The sequence below is a fragment of the Canis lupus genome, chromosome 11 (assembly GCF_048164855.1).
Source record: "Canis lupus baileyi chromosome 11, mCanLup2.hap1, whole genome shotgun sequence".
NCBI lineage: Eukaryota > Metazoa > Chordata > Mammalia > Carnivora > Canidae > Canis > Canis lupus.
The window spans coordinates 56,492,974-56,511,808 of NC_132848.1; positions in this window are offsets into that span (position 1 = coordinate 56,492,974).

Sequence of the window (18,835 nt, forward strand, 5' to 3'; positions counted from 1 at the left end):
TGAATATGAACACTGAGGAAGAGATTATACATTGTTTTGTACAATGTCCCAAGGCAGAGAGACACAGAGAGAAAGAAAACAGCTAGTAGTAGAAACTGAGATCTGGTGTGTGTGATCAGAGATGATGGTCTGAGTTGAAGCAGATATAGGACAGGAATGTTGTGTTCACCTGTGCAGGTGTTTGTGTAGATGCTACATCATTGAAAGCATCACTGATTTAGAAAACAACACCGATTTGCTGAGTCATAACACTCAGAATCTAGGTACTTGACCATTAAAATAAAAGCAAAATATCAAGAACAAATTATTAAAATGATTAAATGGGTTGAGAGTTAGGAAATAGTTGCTGTCTCATTTTCAGCACCTCTGGGACCTAATTTCCTACCAGTTGGGAGTACTTGAAGGAATGAGCTATTCTTAACAAAGAAAGCATATCTGACTTGCAGAGAGTTTTGAAAAACATATGTTACCAGGATTCTACACATCTCAGTTTTATCTTTATCAGGAGAAAGAGATCAAGGCCTGAACAATTGGATTTATTTAAAGGTCTGCAGTTATATTGTGATGTGTAACTATATTGACCACCACACAACTGGTTGAGCTTTCAACTATCTGGACTCCACTAAAACTTCATGACCCACAGTACCCTCTTTCATGGCATAGGGCTCAGTTGTATTTAATCTATGTTCTTTCACACTCATGTCTAGAGCCATAACATCTTATAGCAAAATTATGTTTATAAACATAAGCAGCAGCACTCTAAGGTCTTAAGAAACCCAATCAAATATTAAAGATTTTCTATTATATTTTAAAAAACAGTAAAAGAAATGCATACATTTCTCAAACATTTTTAATTCTTAGCTGTAGCCAAAAAGGAATTTACACTAACTTTAATTAACCAGAGAATTCGATTTCTCAGAACCCCTATGTTCTGAGAATGTGAGTTACCTGATGTTTTTCCTCTGTGTGAATGGCCTGACCGTGAGGCAGTTGACATTTTTTTTTTTCCTAGATTGTTTTCCTACCTCTTGGCTTTGAATTTCTCTTCCATAGCCCCATATCTACCTCCTTATGTTTGGCCAGCTAATTGGAAGTTAAACTGCCTACATACCTAAGATATGCCACAAATTAGATACAGAAAACCTTTGAGGATGTGAAAAATATGTATATATGTGTATATATATATATATATATGCACACACATGTTACATATATTTGTACATTTTTTAATAGAGTCTGACACCACTTTCTATTTCATGGTTTTCTCTGGGCATTTCTTAGATGTATTTTTATTTATATATATATATTTAATTTTAATATTTTAATCTTTGTATTTTAATAATTGCATAAAATTCTATATCATTAATTATGTAACTATTTTCATATTAAAGGAAGTGTTTGTTTCAAATTTTTTGCCAATCTAAGTAATTATGTATAGGTGCCTATGTCTAATTGTTTTAAAATATAAGACAGATTGGGATGCCTGGGTGTCTCAGCAGTTGAGCGTCTGCCTTTGGCTCAGGGTATCCTCCCATCAGGGGATCGAGTCCCTCAATGGGATCCCTGCAAGGAGCCTGCTTCTCCCTCTGCCTGTGTCTCTGCCTTTCTCTCTGTATCTCATGGATGAATGAATGAATGAATGAATGAATAAGATCTTTATATATATATATATATTTATATTTTAAACATAAATATTTAATATATTTAATATAAATATAAATATATATATTTAAAAGATTTAAAAACACAGGAATGCATGGCAAAGAGTGTGTAGTTTTAAAATTACCAGCTCTTGCTACTTTTCTTTCCTTAAGGCCCTTGTTCTTCCTGTCAGCAACATAGGAAAGTGCTTATATACCCCCAGGAGTGGTCTTAATTTTTCTTTCAAAATTTGCTTAAGCTAATGAGAAGAAAAAATTATCTAATTAGATTTATTTTCATTTTCCCAAGCATTAATAAGGCTGAGCAAATTCTAATATGCTTATTGCTGAATTATATTCACCTTTTTTTGATTTGCTTGTTCACAACTTTTATTAATGTTTCTACTGAAAAGTTTTTTAAAAAATAGGTAGAATAATTTATATATGAGGAAGGTATTTGCCATTTTATTATTTTTACTTGAAAATAGTTTTTCAAGACTATAAGTTTTGCTAATTTATCATATTTTTACTTTTGCTAATGTCTAATATATTCACTGACACTCAAAATATCAAACTATTATTTTGTCAAATGTGATTTTCTTTTACCTCCTGGGCCTGAACATCCTGTCTTATTTGAAAAGGTATATCTACGTTCCAATTTTTAAGTAATTGTTCTTTTCATTTGTGTATATTTTCAGAATTCTTTCAAATTAAAGATTTTATTCTGTCTGGAAAAACAATAATTGACACTAAACAGAGGTTTAACGTTTCCTATCAGTGATAACTAACCAATATAACACCTTGAGTAAAAACAAGTTTGGGAAGCAGGCCAGTTAGCTGTGACCTTTTGTAATCCTTTAAAACTGAAATTACAGTATCTCCTACCTCTTAGGTATTTTCAAGGAATAAATAAATAAGATTATTCTCTGTAAATTACTTACCCACTATAAATAATAAATATAAATCATTATGAAGCACACCATATTTTTCTCAATTAGTTACACAAGTAGCTTCTGTAAAAAGATACAGTTGCCATATTTCAAGTTTTAATCTAAATTTATGTATTTTCTGAAGGCTTTTTTTTCTGCTTAATAATTTGTCTTCTCTCATGTGAATGTCATTCCATTTTGTTAACAATATTTTTATAATTATGGTTTCTGTAAGATCTGTCCCTATGAAATCATCACTTTGAAAACTTTCATGAATATTTTATTTTATTTTTCAGTAACAATAGCAGGAATAATGAAAACAAAACAAAATCAACTTGAGGCCAAATTTACTAATTAGTTTACACATTTATTCTTTTAAAAAATTGAAATAATATTCTCTCTTTACAAACCTATACACATCTATGGTAATTTTAATTTTCTTTTGCAAAATTCTATACTTGTGTTATTTTTTTAATTTGAGCAGTTTTACGGATGTCTATTTCTTCATTGGCTTTTTTCAAATTATTGCTATTTCTCTAATTTAACATTTTTGTTTTACATATTGTTCATTTAATCATGCATTTATTTTTAAAATTCTCTATTTTAATTAATTTTAGCTTCTTAAAATGAATATTAAACATATTTACTTTTAGTTCATTTTTTGATTATTAAAATACATAAAATTTATACATTTTTCCTCTCATTGAAAACTGATTTTGTTGCATTTTTAAAGTATTGATATAAAATTATTTTTTTCCTTCTATTTAACTTCTCTAAGTAACAAACAATTCACTTTCTATCTCAGGGTTCTTTGGAAGAAAGACATTTCTTTTAATATTTATCATGTTTTTCATTTAATATTCTCTTTTTTATCATGTTTTTTATCATGTTTTTCATTTAATATTCTGTTATTTTTAAGTCTGATCAATGAATGTGGTCTATAATATGGCCAATTTTATCATCTGTTAAACTTTTATATGTAGAGATACATATACACACATATGTATCCAAGCACATATAAATGAAATATTTTATGAATAAAAAGGGTATTATATGTTATTTTTTTGCTAAGATAAATAATTTTACATTGACGTTAGATATTTTCCAATTCCAGGTTGTTGGTAGTTTAAAATTAATGTGAAAAACAGTCCTGCTTACAAACATCCAGATATAAATGGCTAAAATGTAACAAATCCCATCTAAATACATTGCTGGGCTTTCTTTTAAGAAATCTTTAAATGCTCAAATTAGAAACATAGAAAGAACATAACCTGGGTTATTAGATACCTAACTTCACTTTGGAGTTGCTCTGGGTGGTAGAGGAGGAATCAGTCCTGGTAAGCAGGGAATTAAGAGAGGATCAATGGCCTTGGGGCCTATGAGATCTGAAGTCATAGTAGAAGGGCAGGTTTAAAACAAATCTGCAGTGTTGAAAAGAAAGTTAGAGACTATTTCATTTCTTCCAGGTCTCAAATTGAAAGAGTAAAAATCTCCTGTGAGAATTCTAAAAACAGAGAGAATTCTACATGGATCGAGATTGAATTACGATGGCCAAATGGTAACATTCTTTCTATTCTAAAATAATAACTTTTAAAATGGCTTCTGGGATGGCAAAATGCCAAGGGCTCTGACAGATGTAAATGTCGTGCTATTCAGGATGACCACATCTTCTTACTCAAGTCACAAAGGAATTAAGTATAAATAAGAAGTCACTCAAAATATGTGGTCATAGTTTAAAAATTCCAAATCCCTTTACCAAGAAGCAATCCACCTTGAGCAGGAGAAGGCAGACACAATTAAAAGAATTAGAACTCTTCAAACTTGAACTAATCCTTGAATATATAAAAAAGAATATTAAATTGGATGTGTTTACACCACTTAAATTCATTAGTAAGACATCTAAACCACAGAGTGAGAGCTAGGTTCTGTGAATACTGTGAAATACTAATAAGGCTTTCTGAAAAGTAATTGCACATATGATAACATACACATACATATGTTATCAATAAGGTAGTAATTTGAGGAGAAAGTAAGGATAATTGTGAAGAGATGATTAATCTATGGAAATTATAGAAATGCTAAGGGAAATGTTAGATAAAATGAAAAGCCCTAAAAATTTAACTAAAAAGAGATTCAAGTGGTTATAATGGAGGGAACCAAAAATGAAAGAGGCAATATTTGAAAGATAAATGGCTTTGATTTTTTTTTTCAGGATTTAATAAAAGACACCAATGCCCAGAATCATAAACCACAGTGAGAGTGAAGGAAGATAAATTTAAACAAATTTACATCTAGACACATTGTAATGAAATTGCATAGCACAAAAATATTAACACATGCACATATCAAAAGAGTGTTGGAGTGCCTGGATGGCTCAGCATTTGAGCATCTGCCTTTGGCTCAGGGCGTGATCCCAGTCCAGGGATCGAGTCCCACATCAGGCTCCCTGTGAAGAGCCTGCTTCTCCCTCTGCCTGTGTCTCTGCTTCTCTCTGTGTCTCCCAGGAATAAATAAATAAAATCTTTTTTTAAAAAATAGGAAAATAATGTTTATTTACAATATAAGGAATAGAAAGCAACTAATGTCTCAAAAGAACAATAGAATCCTGAAGAGAGACAAAGAAAAATATATAAAGAAGGGAAAGAAGGAAACGGAAAGAGAAAAAAAGACTAGAGAAGAAAAGCGAATTAACATCCTGAAGGAAATTATGTTAACTGATAATTCTATACTCATATGAGGACTCCAATGATGTCTCACGTATTTATTTTTTAAAGATTGCATTTATTTATTTATGAGAGACATGGAGAGAGAGACAGAGACATAGGCAGAGGGAGAAGCAGGCTCCCTGTGGGGAACCTGATGTGGGACTCGATTTCAGGGCCTTGGATCACGACCTGAGTCGAAGTAAGATGCTCAACCACTGAGCCACCCAGGTGTCCCTCCAATGATAGTTTTAGACAAAGGCAAATTTCCTGCCCTCAGAACTTTCTTGCAATACTAAATGTGTGCAGTAGGCTTGTTTGCTATTATCATTTCTTCTACCCTTCCCTGTTAGAAACTTACATTGCAGGTCCTTCCACTATGGGTGACACATATTCTCTGCCCAGGGATTTTGAGTGTGGCCATGGGACATGCTTTGGCCAATGATAAGTACATAAGGGAAATAGAAAATTTAAGTGTTCTTGAACGTTCTTGTGGAATCTGGCTCGCCTCATGTCCTGTGATCACTATGAGGAATATAAGTCCCAAGTACCTGCTTCCCCTTTAACCTGGACCCAGCAATGACACCCATGGAATAGACATGAACCTGACCACAGCGTACAGAGCCAAACCCATCCCAAGTCACACCCTGAAGCAGAAATGTTCCAAATTCCTGGCAGATTTATGAGTTAGGAAAGTGAATATTTGTTGTGGTCAGCCATCAAAGAATTTTGTTACACAACATAATTGCAACAATTGCTACCTAATACAGGATGCTTCAGGGTGATGGAAAAGGAAGTTGAACACAAAAATGGAGTACGATGAAGGAATCACTATGAGCAAATATTTGGTGAACATTTGAGTAAATTCAAACAAGCTCAGGCTTTATAAGACAACCATAACAATTAATCTGTGCCATATGACAACAGGGTAGAACTAAAATGTTACCTAGGCCAAGTCACTGAGGCAGGTTTGAAAATTAATGGAATAAAGCCTTAGATATTATTATCAAGTTCAGTTTCAAGTTGGTACTTCCTAACCAGCAAGGAAGCAGTGTAATGAGGTGTGCACAGCAGAAGAAACCAGGATAGGGCTATGTAGGTATGGACTCATCTCCCTGGTGCTTCCTATATTGCCCTCAAAGTCATAGTCAAGGCTTGGTGTCTATGCTGCCTGTATGGAACTAAGATTCACCAAGTCAGGAAAACCTAGAACCACACACCTACAGCCTTGTACTGGAAGTAGTAGGATGGGCACTAATATAACCAGAAGCCATGCTTTCTTGCTGTGTCACAGGGACATCACACATTTTTGAATTATATTTTCTGCTGAATCATCTGGCCTAGATGAGGTTTGAGTGCAGGAGGTCTAATTAGAGCCTACTTTCAAATCAATCCAGGCATTCTTGTGACATGAGAATTAAGGCCAACGATAATTTGTGAAAAGTAGAATTGTTGCTTGGTTTCATTTTATGATTAAAATCACTTAGATTTATTGCTTTTTATCTTCAGTTTGGTTCTTTTTCTAGTTTTTGCCCTGATTATATTTTCTTACCAGGCTATGTTAATTTAGATATCTTTTTAGTCTATGGATGCTTCTCTTATCTCCAAAGTTATATTTAATCTACATCTATGCATGAATGCACCAACATTAAATTATGATATGTGCCATGCTCACTCTAAGAGCAAGGCATTGTACTCCCAGACCCATTTCCTTGCAGGGTGAGAATCTGAGAAAACTGTACTTCCTCCCGCCCCAAACTCTGAGTTGGTTGACATACTTTAGAATTATTTGGTCCTAGCTGTAAGTAGTCCAACTTTCTTTCAAGAAAATGAACACATATGCCAAATTCCAAGTCATATTTTCATTAGACAATTCTACTGGATTAGATTTATTATACATATTGATTACATATTAGAATATATTTTACTTGGAGTAAGGATTTGTGCATCTTTCCTCGGGTACACAGCAATATATTCTTTTCTTCTATGTTTCCTCCTCAAAGAGGAACACTTTACTTTGTACAGACCCTTTTTTAGATTATATTTCTTTTCTTTAACAGCCTGTAGTCATTATTTTATCATTTTCTAGCTTGAGGTACTGCAAATGAGAAATTTAATGCTGTTTTGGCTTCTTGTTTCTTTGCAAATAACATGTTCTTTCTGTAGATAACTTTGTAAATTTTTCTCTTTATTCTTGAACTTCAAATGTATCTCTAAGATATAGACTAGTACATTCCACTGTGCTATAGGCTCAGCAAGCACTTTCAACACTAGAGTTTAGGTCTCTTGGTACTTCAAGTTAGGAAAACATTATTTATAATAATAAATACTAAAATTTTAAGGATTACTTTTCCTCTATCTTTCCTGTGTTTCTTGGTTTGGGATTTTTTTTTTTAATTTAAATGAAGAGTGTCCTTGATATGTCCTACAACTCTTCATTTGTGTTTTATTACTTCCTTTTTGATATTGACTGATTCATTGATTCATTGATCTTTAGAGGTGTTTATTAAAAACTACACCTGTACACCTGCCCCTAGGCCCCTGTTCTCAGGATTGCAAGTATCAGGGATGCCTCTGTAAGGTCAGAGATACAGGTTTACTTTTACCTTTAGGCTTTCGGACAAGTGCTAAAAAGAGGCCAGAGCGATTCCTGCTTCTAGAGAATGTGGAAGCAGGGGCCTACAGAGGCAAGCAGTAGGGGTAAAGGCCCTTGATCAAGGAGTTACTGATCTAGCAGCAAGTGTCCAGCATCTACAGTGCCCCAAGGCAGCAAGTGTTTCTCCTCCAAGGTCTGTTAGCTGAATATTTGGGGACCAGCAGGTGCTGAGGTGTCCCTGGTCAGCACTGAGTTAAGAGAATTGTGTGGAGGGTTGTGTTTCTACCAGACCCCTTTCCCTTTCTGGACAATGTGTAGATGTGCCCTGCCTGACCTCTCCTTCTCTCCATAGTCATCGTGCAGGGAGGCAGGGACCAGGCAGGGCTCAGGCAGTTTCCCTCACTGCTGTTCTTTGGCTTTACAGGGGGTGGGCTTGAGTCCAGGAAAGATTTAAGAGGGTGGCTGATGGGAAAGGAGTGCTGAGCTTGTTTCCTTATTGTCCCCACCCCATCTGCCTGCCACAAAGTGAGCCCTGGTCCTGCTGCCCACTGGGAACCAGGCCACAGTGCCCTCCACGACATTAGTGAACAATCGGGTCTATAAGGGGCTCACAACCTGGGATCCCTCTGCCTCCACCCGACCCTGTGACCCTTGGGCTCCTATTACTTCTTTTTAAAATCCTCTACTGTGAATTTTTCCCATTTGATATCACAGGACTTTAGTTCATTATTAGCAATGGTTCTCTTCTGCAAATTAATATTTTGCTCTAATTGCATCACTCTGATGTTTCATTTCTTTTGTTGTTGAAATTCTTGTTTTTGCTTTTACTATGTTAGCTCCATAGGTATAGGTGCCATCTGTCCTAGTTTTTTTTTTTTTTTTTTTTTTTTTTAAGAATTTACTTATTGATTGATGAGAGATACACAGAGAGAGGCAGAGGGAGAAGCAGGCTCCATGCAAGAAGCCCGACGTGGGACTCCGTCCTGGATCCCAGGGTCACGCCCTGAGCCAAAGGCAGACGCTCAACCGCTGAGCCACCCAGGTGTCCCTGTCCTAGTTATTTATCTTGGTCTTTGTCCTTTTCATGGCTCAATATCTCTACAAGGAGTTTACATACGTATCTTTAAATCTACTCTCGGATATGTATTTCTTCAGGATGCATACAGATCAGACTCTTCGGTCTAGTATCATATGGTGTAAAATCAAGAGTATTGCTGTGATTTTGTTTGGTTTTGCTTCTCATGTATTTAATTTTGTTTACTCATTCAGTGCACTTGTGTACTTTTTGCTAAGACATCAGGGACAGACTTCTCTGTACTGTGCTGTGAGGGGTGTTTTGTTTTGTTTTATTGTTTGTTTCCTAGATATACATGGAGAAAGCTCTTCTTTTTTTTTTTTTTTTTTTTTTTTTTTTTTTTTTTTTGTGGGAGTAGGGTGGGGAGGGAGAAAGCATTCTTATCTCAGGCCCTCATTCTGGGACTAATTCAGTTCATATGAGCAGTTCACTTCCAGATCTTACCAGCATTAGCAAGTCAGGAATGTTCTCCAAATTATTCCCATAACAAACCAGCTGGTAGAGACTCCCAGACAGATCCAAAGGCCCCTGACAGCTGGACTCTTTTAGGGAGCCATCAGTTTCCTGGTTTTTGTCCCAAAGGGCAGGCAAGGATATTTCTCTGCTGATGGTCCTCTGTCTCTCACCCAGCACTCCTCAGATAAAACCTCGCAGTAGAAAAGTAGAAAGAGATGGTGCTTCTTTGGCCTGCCTGGTCTGAAAAGATATTACACAGCTTCGGTTACATACCATTTGGAACTCACCATCTGCTGGACTGTGATAATTAGCCCAGCTTGGATACTGAAATCTGAAGCTCTGTAAATTTTGGATAATGTCAAGAAAGGGAGAGAAAAGAAGAAGAAAAACCAAGAAGCATATGCTACCAAAGCCATAAAAAGTTAAATAATAGAAGGCCAGGACTGTATTTAAAATCATTCTGAAGAATATATGCCCTTTCTTGATCAATTTTCTTTATTTACAGAGTATGTAAAGTTCCAATTTTTCATGTCACACCTACTGAGGAAATTTTTTTTCACTTGCTTAATATCCTGTCTTAGGACATGAAAAGTTCAGAGGAATTTCACTGGTGATGAAATAAATTAATACAGAAACTAATGGTCAACGTCTTGTACCTAGTCTTCTATCCATGCAGTAACACAAATAAAATGAAATACAAAATATACTTAATAAATATGAATCACACATTTACACAGTCATTATTTGGCCTCTCCTGTGCACATGTTTAAGAAATATTGTAGGAAAGCTTATATGAAGAAATTGCAAAATGGCCTTTTGCTCTAGTATAAGAAAGCTTCTAGCCTTCTGTCCAAGACATATTAAGTCTTAAATGTGGCTTTGGATTACTGTTTAAAAACATAGGTGTAAACAATATAAAACCATCAACTCCTGTATTTTGAAACCTGGTACAAAAACAAATATAGGCATCATTTTAAGAGTTATTGTTGTACAATAAAACTTACATAGGTTTTGAATTTGGAGAGTCTTGGGCTGGAATCCTAAAATCATTGTTTATGTAAAGATTTGGCTGCATTATTTGTTTAGAATGCAGGTCCCTAGCCCCACACGTATTTTGATTCAGTTTATCTAGGACGGGATACGAATGGTTTATAGAGGAGTGACCATGTAACTTATTATTTGAGCTAGATCATTTTTTTTAAATCTTTTTATTTATTTATTTATTTATGATAGTCATACAGAGAGAGAGAGAGAGAGGCAGAGACACAGGCAGAGGGAGAAGCAGGCTCCATGCACCGGGACCCTGATGTGGGACTCGATCCTGGGTCTCCAGGATCGCGCCCTGGGCCAAAGGCAGGCGCCAAACTGCTGCGCCACCCAGGGATCCCTGAGCTGGATCATTTTTGAAAGTGAATGGAGAAGCATTAATATTTAAGCCCGGGCAAATCTGACCATGTGGTCAAGCACAGAGTACAACTGAAAAGCCTTGCCTTACTAATTTTTAGATCTTTGGCAAGGTGTTCTAAAATGGGAATGTGAATACTTGACTCATAGAGCCTTAGGGAAATCAAATTAAGAGACTAATTAAAGAACATTACTGATGAAAACAAAGTAGTATTTTAAAATGTTTCTTCTTTTTTATCTTCTTGTGTTTAAATAAGCAAAAGAAGTTAATGTGTACTACCCATGTGCCTACACAGAACAAATCTCTGGCTGGACACTGCTTTCTTCTCTCTGTTGTGTTGAACGTTCACCTAATCCACAAATGCTCCTTCTCTGGAAAATTGTAAAAATGTTGAATTTTCACATATTACTGTAATATCTTTCCTATAACTCATAAGGTATGTTTTGTTCCATACAGAAGTAGTGAGAATGCCCCTGACCCTGCCTCTTGGTCCAGAGGAGCCCTTTCTATGCCCTCATCATCATCAAGTCTTCTATGAAAACAAAGTCCTTTATAGGGAGGCTTGAGTATGGTCCAAGACAGAAGAGCAGATCCAGTGCCCTCTTTTCTATCTCTTCTCTTTTACAGGCACATGTATAGACTATCTCACCACTTCTTTGTTCTACCAAAGGAAAAAAAAAAAAAAGTATACATAAAAGTTTAAGTAAATAGAGATCTACAAGTTAATCACACCAGTTGCCCAATGTCACATGCAATGATGCAAATCTGCCCAGCTAAAATTAGAGTTACATGCCTTTGTTTCTGTTTCCCTTATTTTGAGGTCAGGAGACTTTCTTTGATCAGCTAATGAGAGACCCGGTGTATTAAAACAATTAAAAGGCAATCAGTATGACTAGATTTTAGTAATGAAGGGTCTGACTTGTTTACCAATCCCTTTTCAGTTTTTTCCTTAACTAGCACGTTCAGTTATAACCGTTGATGTGCTGGCTGTACCACAGGATAAGCCTTGTCCTGACTAGGCATCAGGTGAAGACTAAGATTTGTGATGCTGCTGGAAGTGTGGTGTTGGAGGGAGCAGCAGTAACTTCAACCTACTGATTCCCCCAGTGTTATCCTAATCCTCAACCTTCATTCTTCACTTAACTGTTCAAGTTAAAATTCCTTGGTAGAACGGAATATTCTCTCCCCAGCAGTCAAGTCATGGCCCTAAAACATGCACAAATCTTAACCACTCCAATTCTCTAAATTCTTTAGGTTATTCCCTCTCTGATCATTCAACCTGTAGCTAAATGTCTATTCTTAAAAAACTAACCCCAAATCCATAATATCATGGACTGCCCCCAACGCTAATCCATTCTTGTCCTAGAACCTCCTGTTTGTCTGCTTAAAACATGGGATGTATTTCTTTGAATGCCATAGCTTTTGTGACTCATGGTTAAGTTCATGTTGAATCACTGGGTGCTGTATTTTGAAACAAAGTCTTCCTTGCAGGAGAACCTCTGTCATGCTATGTCTATGGCATTACCCCCAAGCCTTTTATCTAATCATAAGTGGTTCTTTTCCTTCTCATTGGCAACACAGCTAAAGGTGAAATATTATTCATTTTAAAGCTACAAAAATTCTACTGCATATTTCTCTTTAATTTTTGTTTGCTCTTTCCATTAATTGTATAGGATAAATTAAAGAATTAATGAATAAATGATTACCTTGCCTCTTCTTATTTTATAGTTGCCTCTTTGTCTATGAAACCCAGTGCTACCAGATGACATGAAAATCTATTCTTAAGAGTATGAATTGTATTCCCCCAGCCCAAATGACTATAGTTTCAGTTTAAAACAAAACAAAACTAAACTAAACTAAATGGGGATAGGAAAGAGTTAAAAAAAAAAAAAAAGTGAGACTAAACCCCTGGCCTAATATTCAAATCTACGCCCTTTCAATTTGCTTAAGAAGCTCTGTCCATGGTGCTGTCAGAGGAAAACCAAAACAAGTTTTATGCAAGCACATAAGTTTATGGCCTAATGAATGCCATGCAGCCATACTGATATTCTCTGCTATCATCAAAGCTTGAGAATGGATCTGACTTTGGGGATGAAATGCCTTACCTAATTTTCAAGTATGTCTAATGGTAAGGCATCTGACACATGCTCAAACAACTATAGGAAACAGATACATGGCTCTTCCTAAGAAAGAAAAAATGAAAAAAGAAATTGTGAATAGTAAATGCCACATGTGGACCCCAGTAGAATAGGGAAGATGTTAATGTTAATCTTCGGTCACTATGGCAATCCTCCTGTCATTCAACTATGTTCCTAATTCTCATTTCCCAGAATTAGAAATCAAAATTCTATGTGAAGAGAGCTCCCCCTAACCAAATTATGTAATTACATAAACAAACAATTTAAATATCAGTGAAAAACAAAAGAGAAGTTAGCTGAAAAGATAAATTTGTATATGTATTATCTGTTTTTAAGTCAGCTGATTCATCCGGGCTCCCTGCATGGAGCCTGCTTCTCCCTCTGCCTGTGTCTCTGCCTCTCTTTCTCTCTCTCTCTCTCTGTCTGTCTCTCATGAATAAATAAATAAAATCTCTAAAAAAAAAAAGTCAGCTGATTTCTTGAGTCACAAAGTTAATGAATGGTCAGGTTGGATAGATACTAAACTGCATAACTGATTTTATCTTAGAAGCTTTTGACGTTTATATTATTTTTGGTGAGGTGTTAATTTTAAATATTGCTTTTTTGGCATTTTTTAAGTATTTCAACAGGAAAAAAGATTGGTATATATTTGTCGTTGCTCATATGACTTGAATCATAATCATCACTTTAAGTTTGTATAACTCCAGGAACTTGTCCATTTAGATATCTTTATGTCCACCATATGATTTATCATAAGAAGATATTTCTGGGAGAATTAGATAACTATAGAAAGAAGCAGGATGAGACTTAGAAACAAATTAGCTAGACTCTACAAAATGCAGAATGGCAGACATTTATTTGCATTTGAAACTCCCCAAATATAGTTAAAGACATTGGTCATAAATGTATATTTTTAATTTTTAAAAAAATTTATTCATGAGAGACACAAAGAGAGGCAGAAACATAGGCAGAGGGAGAAGCAGACTCCCTGCAAGGAGCCCTATATGGGACTCGATCCCAGGACCCTGGGATCACACTTTGAGCCAAAGGCAGATACTCAGCCACTGAGCCACCCAGGCGTCCCATAAATGTATGTTTTGATAAAATATTTCTTAAGGTGAGTCTGGCACTGTTTGAAGCAATGTTCTCCTTTTTCTTCATTTAAAGACACTCTTTGTTTCAATATCACATGACCTTTCCAAACACATCATTTTTCTATAATGTGACAAATCTAGATTATAGTCACTCAATTAAATTCAACATATAGTTGCTGAGCATGTTCTGAGTCCAATTTGTGAGATTATAAATTTCACTAGGGTTTTGTTATTTCCTTCAAGGTACTTTAATAATAGGGAAAAAAAACCCTAATATTAAGGAAAATTCTGTAAACTAATAAAAATACAAAGTGAATTAGGAAAGAAATAATAAAAGTTCAATAAGGTTTTTGTAGAAGAATGCATCTCCAGCTGAGAGGAGGGGATTGGGAACATTTTTATGAATACTAGGATATTTAACATATGATATAAAAGATGGATTCGATTCTGGAAGGAAAGTCATGCTGGGCAGAGAAATCAGTAAGAAGTGGCATAGAGAAGTAAAACAAGGTCTCTCTTCAGGTAATGACAATTTGTGTTTATTTGTAAGCCCTCAGCATCAGGCTTAGTAAACAGATTATGAAAAAGTGCTTGAATCATTCATTAAAGAAAGCCATGAATTCATATCCTGGTTTATTGTTCTCAAAGTGACTTGGCTTTCGGCTTTTGCTTTCATACAAAAATAGATTTTGAGTAAAACTATTTTGCAATGTTTTTTTTCTTTCTGTTTTCCTTCCCACGTTTGGAAGCAATAGAGAGACAACGTAGTGGGCAGATGGAGAAGCAAATATCAACTCTCTTACCAAATAAATCTGGCTTTGGAACGATTCCTAAAGCTGAGAGCTAGAATTAGGCTGACTTGCCCACCTCACGGAAATCAGGAGTCATCAGGGATGTTCTCCCCTAATATGGATAATGTATTTTTTTTCCTTTTAATGCACCAGATCAGTTCCTGCCTTGTGCTACAGGCCTCTCTCTCCGGATTCATGGTCTCAAGAGAAGTCAGGACTCCTCTGTCCTCATTTGGCTGAACCATTTCATGTCTCGCCATCATTCTTGTCACTTTTCTTATTTGTGTTCAGGCACCACTTAACAATTCTAGGTGTATTTTAAATGTTAAGATCAGAACTAAGAAAGGCACAAAAGCATGTTTTGAATTTATAGCTAATTAAAAACTTCTCAGTTATTCGGACCAGAGACCGAGGAGAAATCTTTATCCTATGCATCAGAGTTACCTAAGGAGTTAGTTATTAAGTATTTATGCTGACCTAGTGAATGATTTTTGCTCCCTGACAGTAGGAGTATTCAGGTGGAGAAAGTACAGCAACTTGGCTGTTTAGCTGAGTGTTAGGACCTTAACCTGTTTGCTCAGCCTCACTTCACGTAGAAAATATTAAAGCACTTTTCATATCCTCCCTTCTACCATTATTTCCCCACCCTATTTCCTATAATCACATTCAGATCTTCTTAGAACCTTAATAAGCTTATCATATATATTATATATATGATTTATATATATTATATATCATATATATGATCATATATATGATTTATATATTATAGACATATTTTATAATATATATGACATTTTCCTGTCTTTTTTTAGGGAGTCATTAATTAACGCCATAATTTTCCTGATGAACAAAAGAAAAAAAGTAACATTCCCATTATGCTTTTCGTGAACAGGTTATACTGTATTCCCAAAATCTTCTGTTGTTCTGCCCCATAATCTGGAGATGGAAAAAAAAATTGAAGCCACTGTGTCACACTGAAGCTATGATAGTTGATATTTAGTTTCCATCTCTTATTTGATGGACAGCCTGAGGACTGTCTAGTCATGATGAGCCCATTAAATCCTTCATGGGCATTTTAAAATGCTTTTTTCGGAGAATCATTGGCTTCAACAAGATTCATTTGAAGTTGTCCTTTAGATATCAATGACTTAGAGTCATCAGTTATACCAGCCACACACTTTAAACCAATGTTGTGAGGTGAGGCAGGTGTTTTATGGACCAAATTATATCTTTCAACACCTACAACCTAAAATTCTTTGCCTCTTCTCAGAGAAGAATTATGAAATTATCTTATGTAGGATTTTCCAGGATATTACTTTCAAACTGGAAAATCTTCTGCCCCCTTGGAGGGTCCTACATAGATCATGTACACAAATACATACTTCACTGTGTATTCTAAAATTTTGGTTTTTATTGTACAATGTTATTCTTAGCTTGATCAATATAAATCAGAAACAATATAATTATCTTTCAACCCTCAGAAAATGTGTAAATGTGTCCCTGCATATCTCTAGATAATTTGGATAGAGTACTGGCTAATGGAGGAAGGTACTGAAAACATAATTACAAAGAGTACATCAATTTGACTATTCCCTTGCTTCTTTAATATGCTCCTGCAATCACAATATCTATGGCTCTTGTTTTTCTTTCACCAAGACACTTATCAGCTTTTAATAAAGCAGTTCTCATGCTGAGAGCTGTGTGTGTGTGTGTGTGTATATGTGTGTGTGTAAGTGAGGGAGAGACCAGGTGATGATCTGTAGAATCCCCACATCACTTGGCACTGAGGATGCTGCCCATCTGTTTCTATTTTGTTTGCTGTTGTCTCTTAGTGCAAACCTCAGGACATCTTTCCTAAATATACTCCCTGGTGTTTTCCTGTTACCACCAAACTCTGAAACCACATAGAGTTCAACACCGTCCTTTCATGAAGCTAAATATATCTTACAATTTTGAGATCCTCTGTGACTCCATTCAATAGTGAAGTGGATCTTCAATTGTAAAAGGCCGAGTAGGCTCTCTGGAAGTCAGAACAGGAGCCATAATGCACAAATCTCTACTGCTATGATTTTTTCTTTCATATTTTATATAGGTAGCATAATATTTAACATGCTTGAAGTGCCAAATCAAAAGTTTTGCTTTCTTTTGTCTTCCTTTGATCTTATAAAAATACATTTGAGGAGAAAGATTACATTTTAAGCCCTTTTGTGATACATTTAACCTCAGTATACAAAATCTCTGAAATGTATTGGAAGGGAGAAATTCTTTTGTTCTCTTTTCTTATTACATAGAATATATTCTTTTGGAAAAATATCAATTAATGTCCATTATCTTCCTGAAAATTTGTGAAAAATTAAAAAAGAAAAATAAATAAACAAAAAATCCCCAGTCTTCCTCAACTAAGGAGCTAATATGTCCAAAGGGATACTTATTTATAATAATGAGATCTATTATCACTATTATCTACACATGCAATATACAGTTAGTGAATTGTTCACTGATATTATTTAGTTTTTAGCCAACTATTTCACCATATAAAAGCATCTTCTTATCAAATTACAGTGAAATCTTACTAGTAAAGAACTCTTGGAGAATTATATTATGTAGGTGAGAGAGACAAGAGATAGCAGAGATTTTCAAATAAGTAAATTTTATTTAAATTACATTTAAATGCAGTTGGATTCCAGAAGCTCTCGGTGATTTCAAAAATTAGGTGTATTTCTATAGTCCTAAACACAGCATATCTGCATTAATTAATCCTTTCTTAATGAATCAGGTCCACATTAAATACTCAATTTCTGTACATGCTCTAAGAAAATAATATTCACAGGGATTAGCAAAATCTTAGTATTGTTTCTTCTTTTCCTACACTAATTCAGGTTTTTCAATAAATGGTGTCGGGAAACTGGACATCTACATGCAGAAGAATGAAACAGGATCATTTTTTTTTTATGCCTTACACAAAAACAAACTGAAAATGAACTAAAGACTTAAATGTGAGACCTGAAACCATAAAACTCCTAAAAGAAAACATAGGCAGTAATCTTTTCGACATCAGCACAGCAACATTTATGGATATGTCTCCTCAGGCAAGAGACACAACAGCAAAAATAAACTATTGGGACTATGGCAAAATAAAAACTTTTGCACAGCAAAGGAATACATCAGCAAAAGGAAAAAGCAATCTGCTGAATATAAGAAGGCATTTGCAAATGATAAATCTGATAAGGCTTAATATCCAAAGTATATAAAGAACTGATATAACTCAATACCAGAAGAAAGCAAATAACCTGATTTAAAAATGGTTAGAAGATCTAAATTAATATTTTTCCAAAAAAGACATAGAAATGGCCAATAGAAAGACACATGAAAAGATGCTCAACATCACTAATCAGGAAAATTTGATCGAAATAACAGTGATATCACCTCCCACCAGTCAGAATGGCAAGATTAAAAAAAATAAGAAATAACAAGTGTTGACAAGGATGTGGAGAAAAGGGAATCCTTGTGTACTGTTGGTGGGAATGAAAACAAGTGCAGCAGCCACTGTGGAAAACAGTATGGAAATTACTCAAAAAATTAAAAATAGAAATACTAAATAATCCAGTAATCCCTCTACTGGATATTTTCCCAAAGAAAACAACAATACTAATTTGGAAAGATATATGCTCCCTATGTTTATTGTAGCATCATTTACAATAACCAAGACATGGAAACAACCCAAGTGTCCATTGTTAGTTGACTGCATAAAGATGATGTAATATATATATTATATTTATATATATTATATGCTATATATAATATATATTTATATATAGTATATACTATATATATTTATTTATACATATGTATATGTGTATATATATATATATATATGTAAATGGAATAATACTCAGCCATACAAAGGAATAAAATCTTGCCATTTGTGACAATATGGATGGTTCTACAGGATATTATGCTAAGTGAAATAAGCCAGACACAGAAAGACAAATACCATATGATTTCA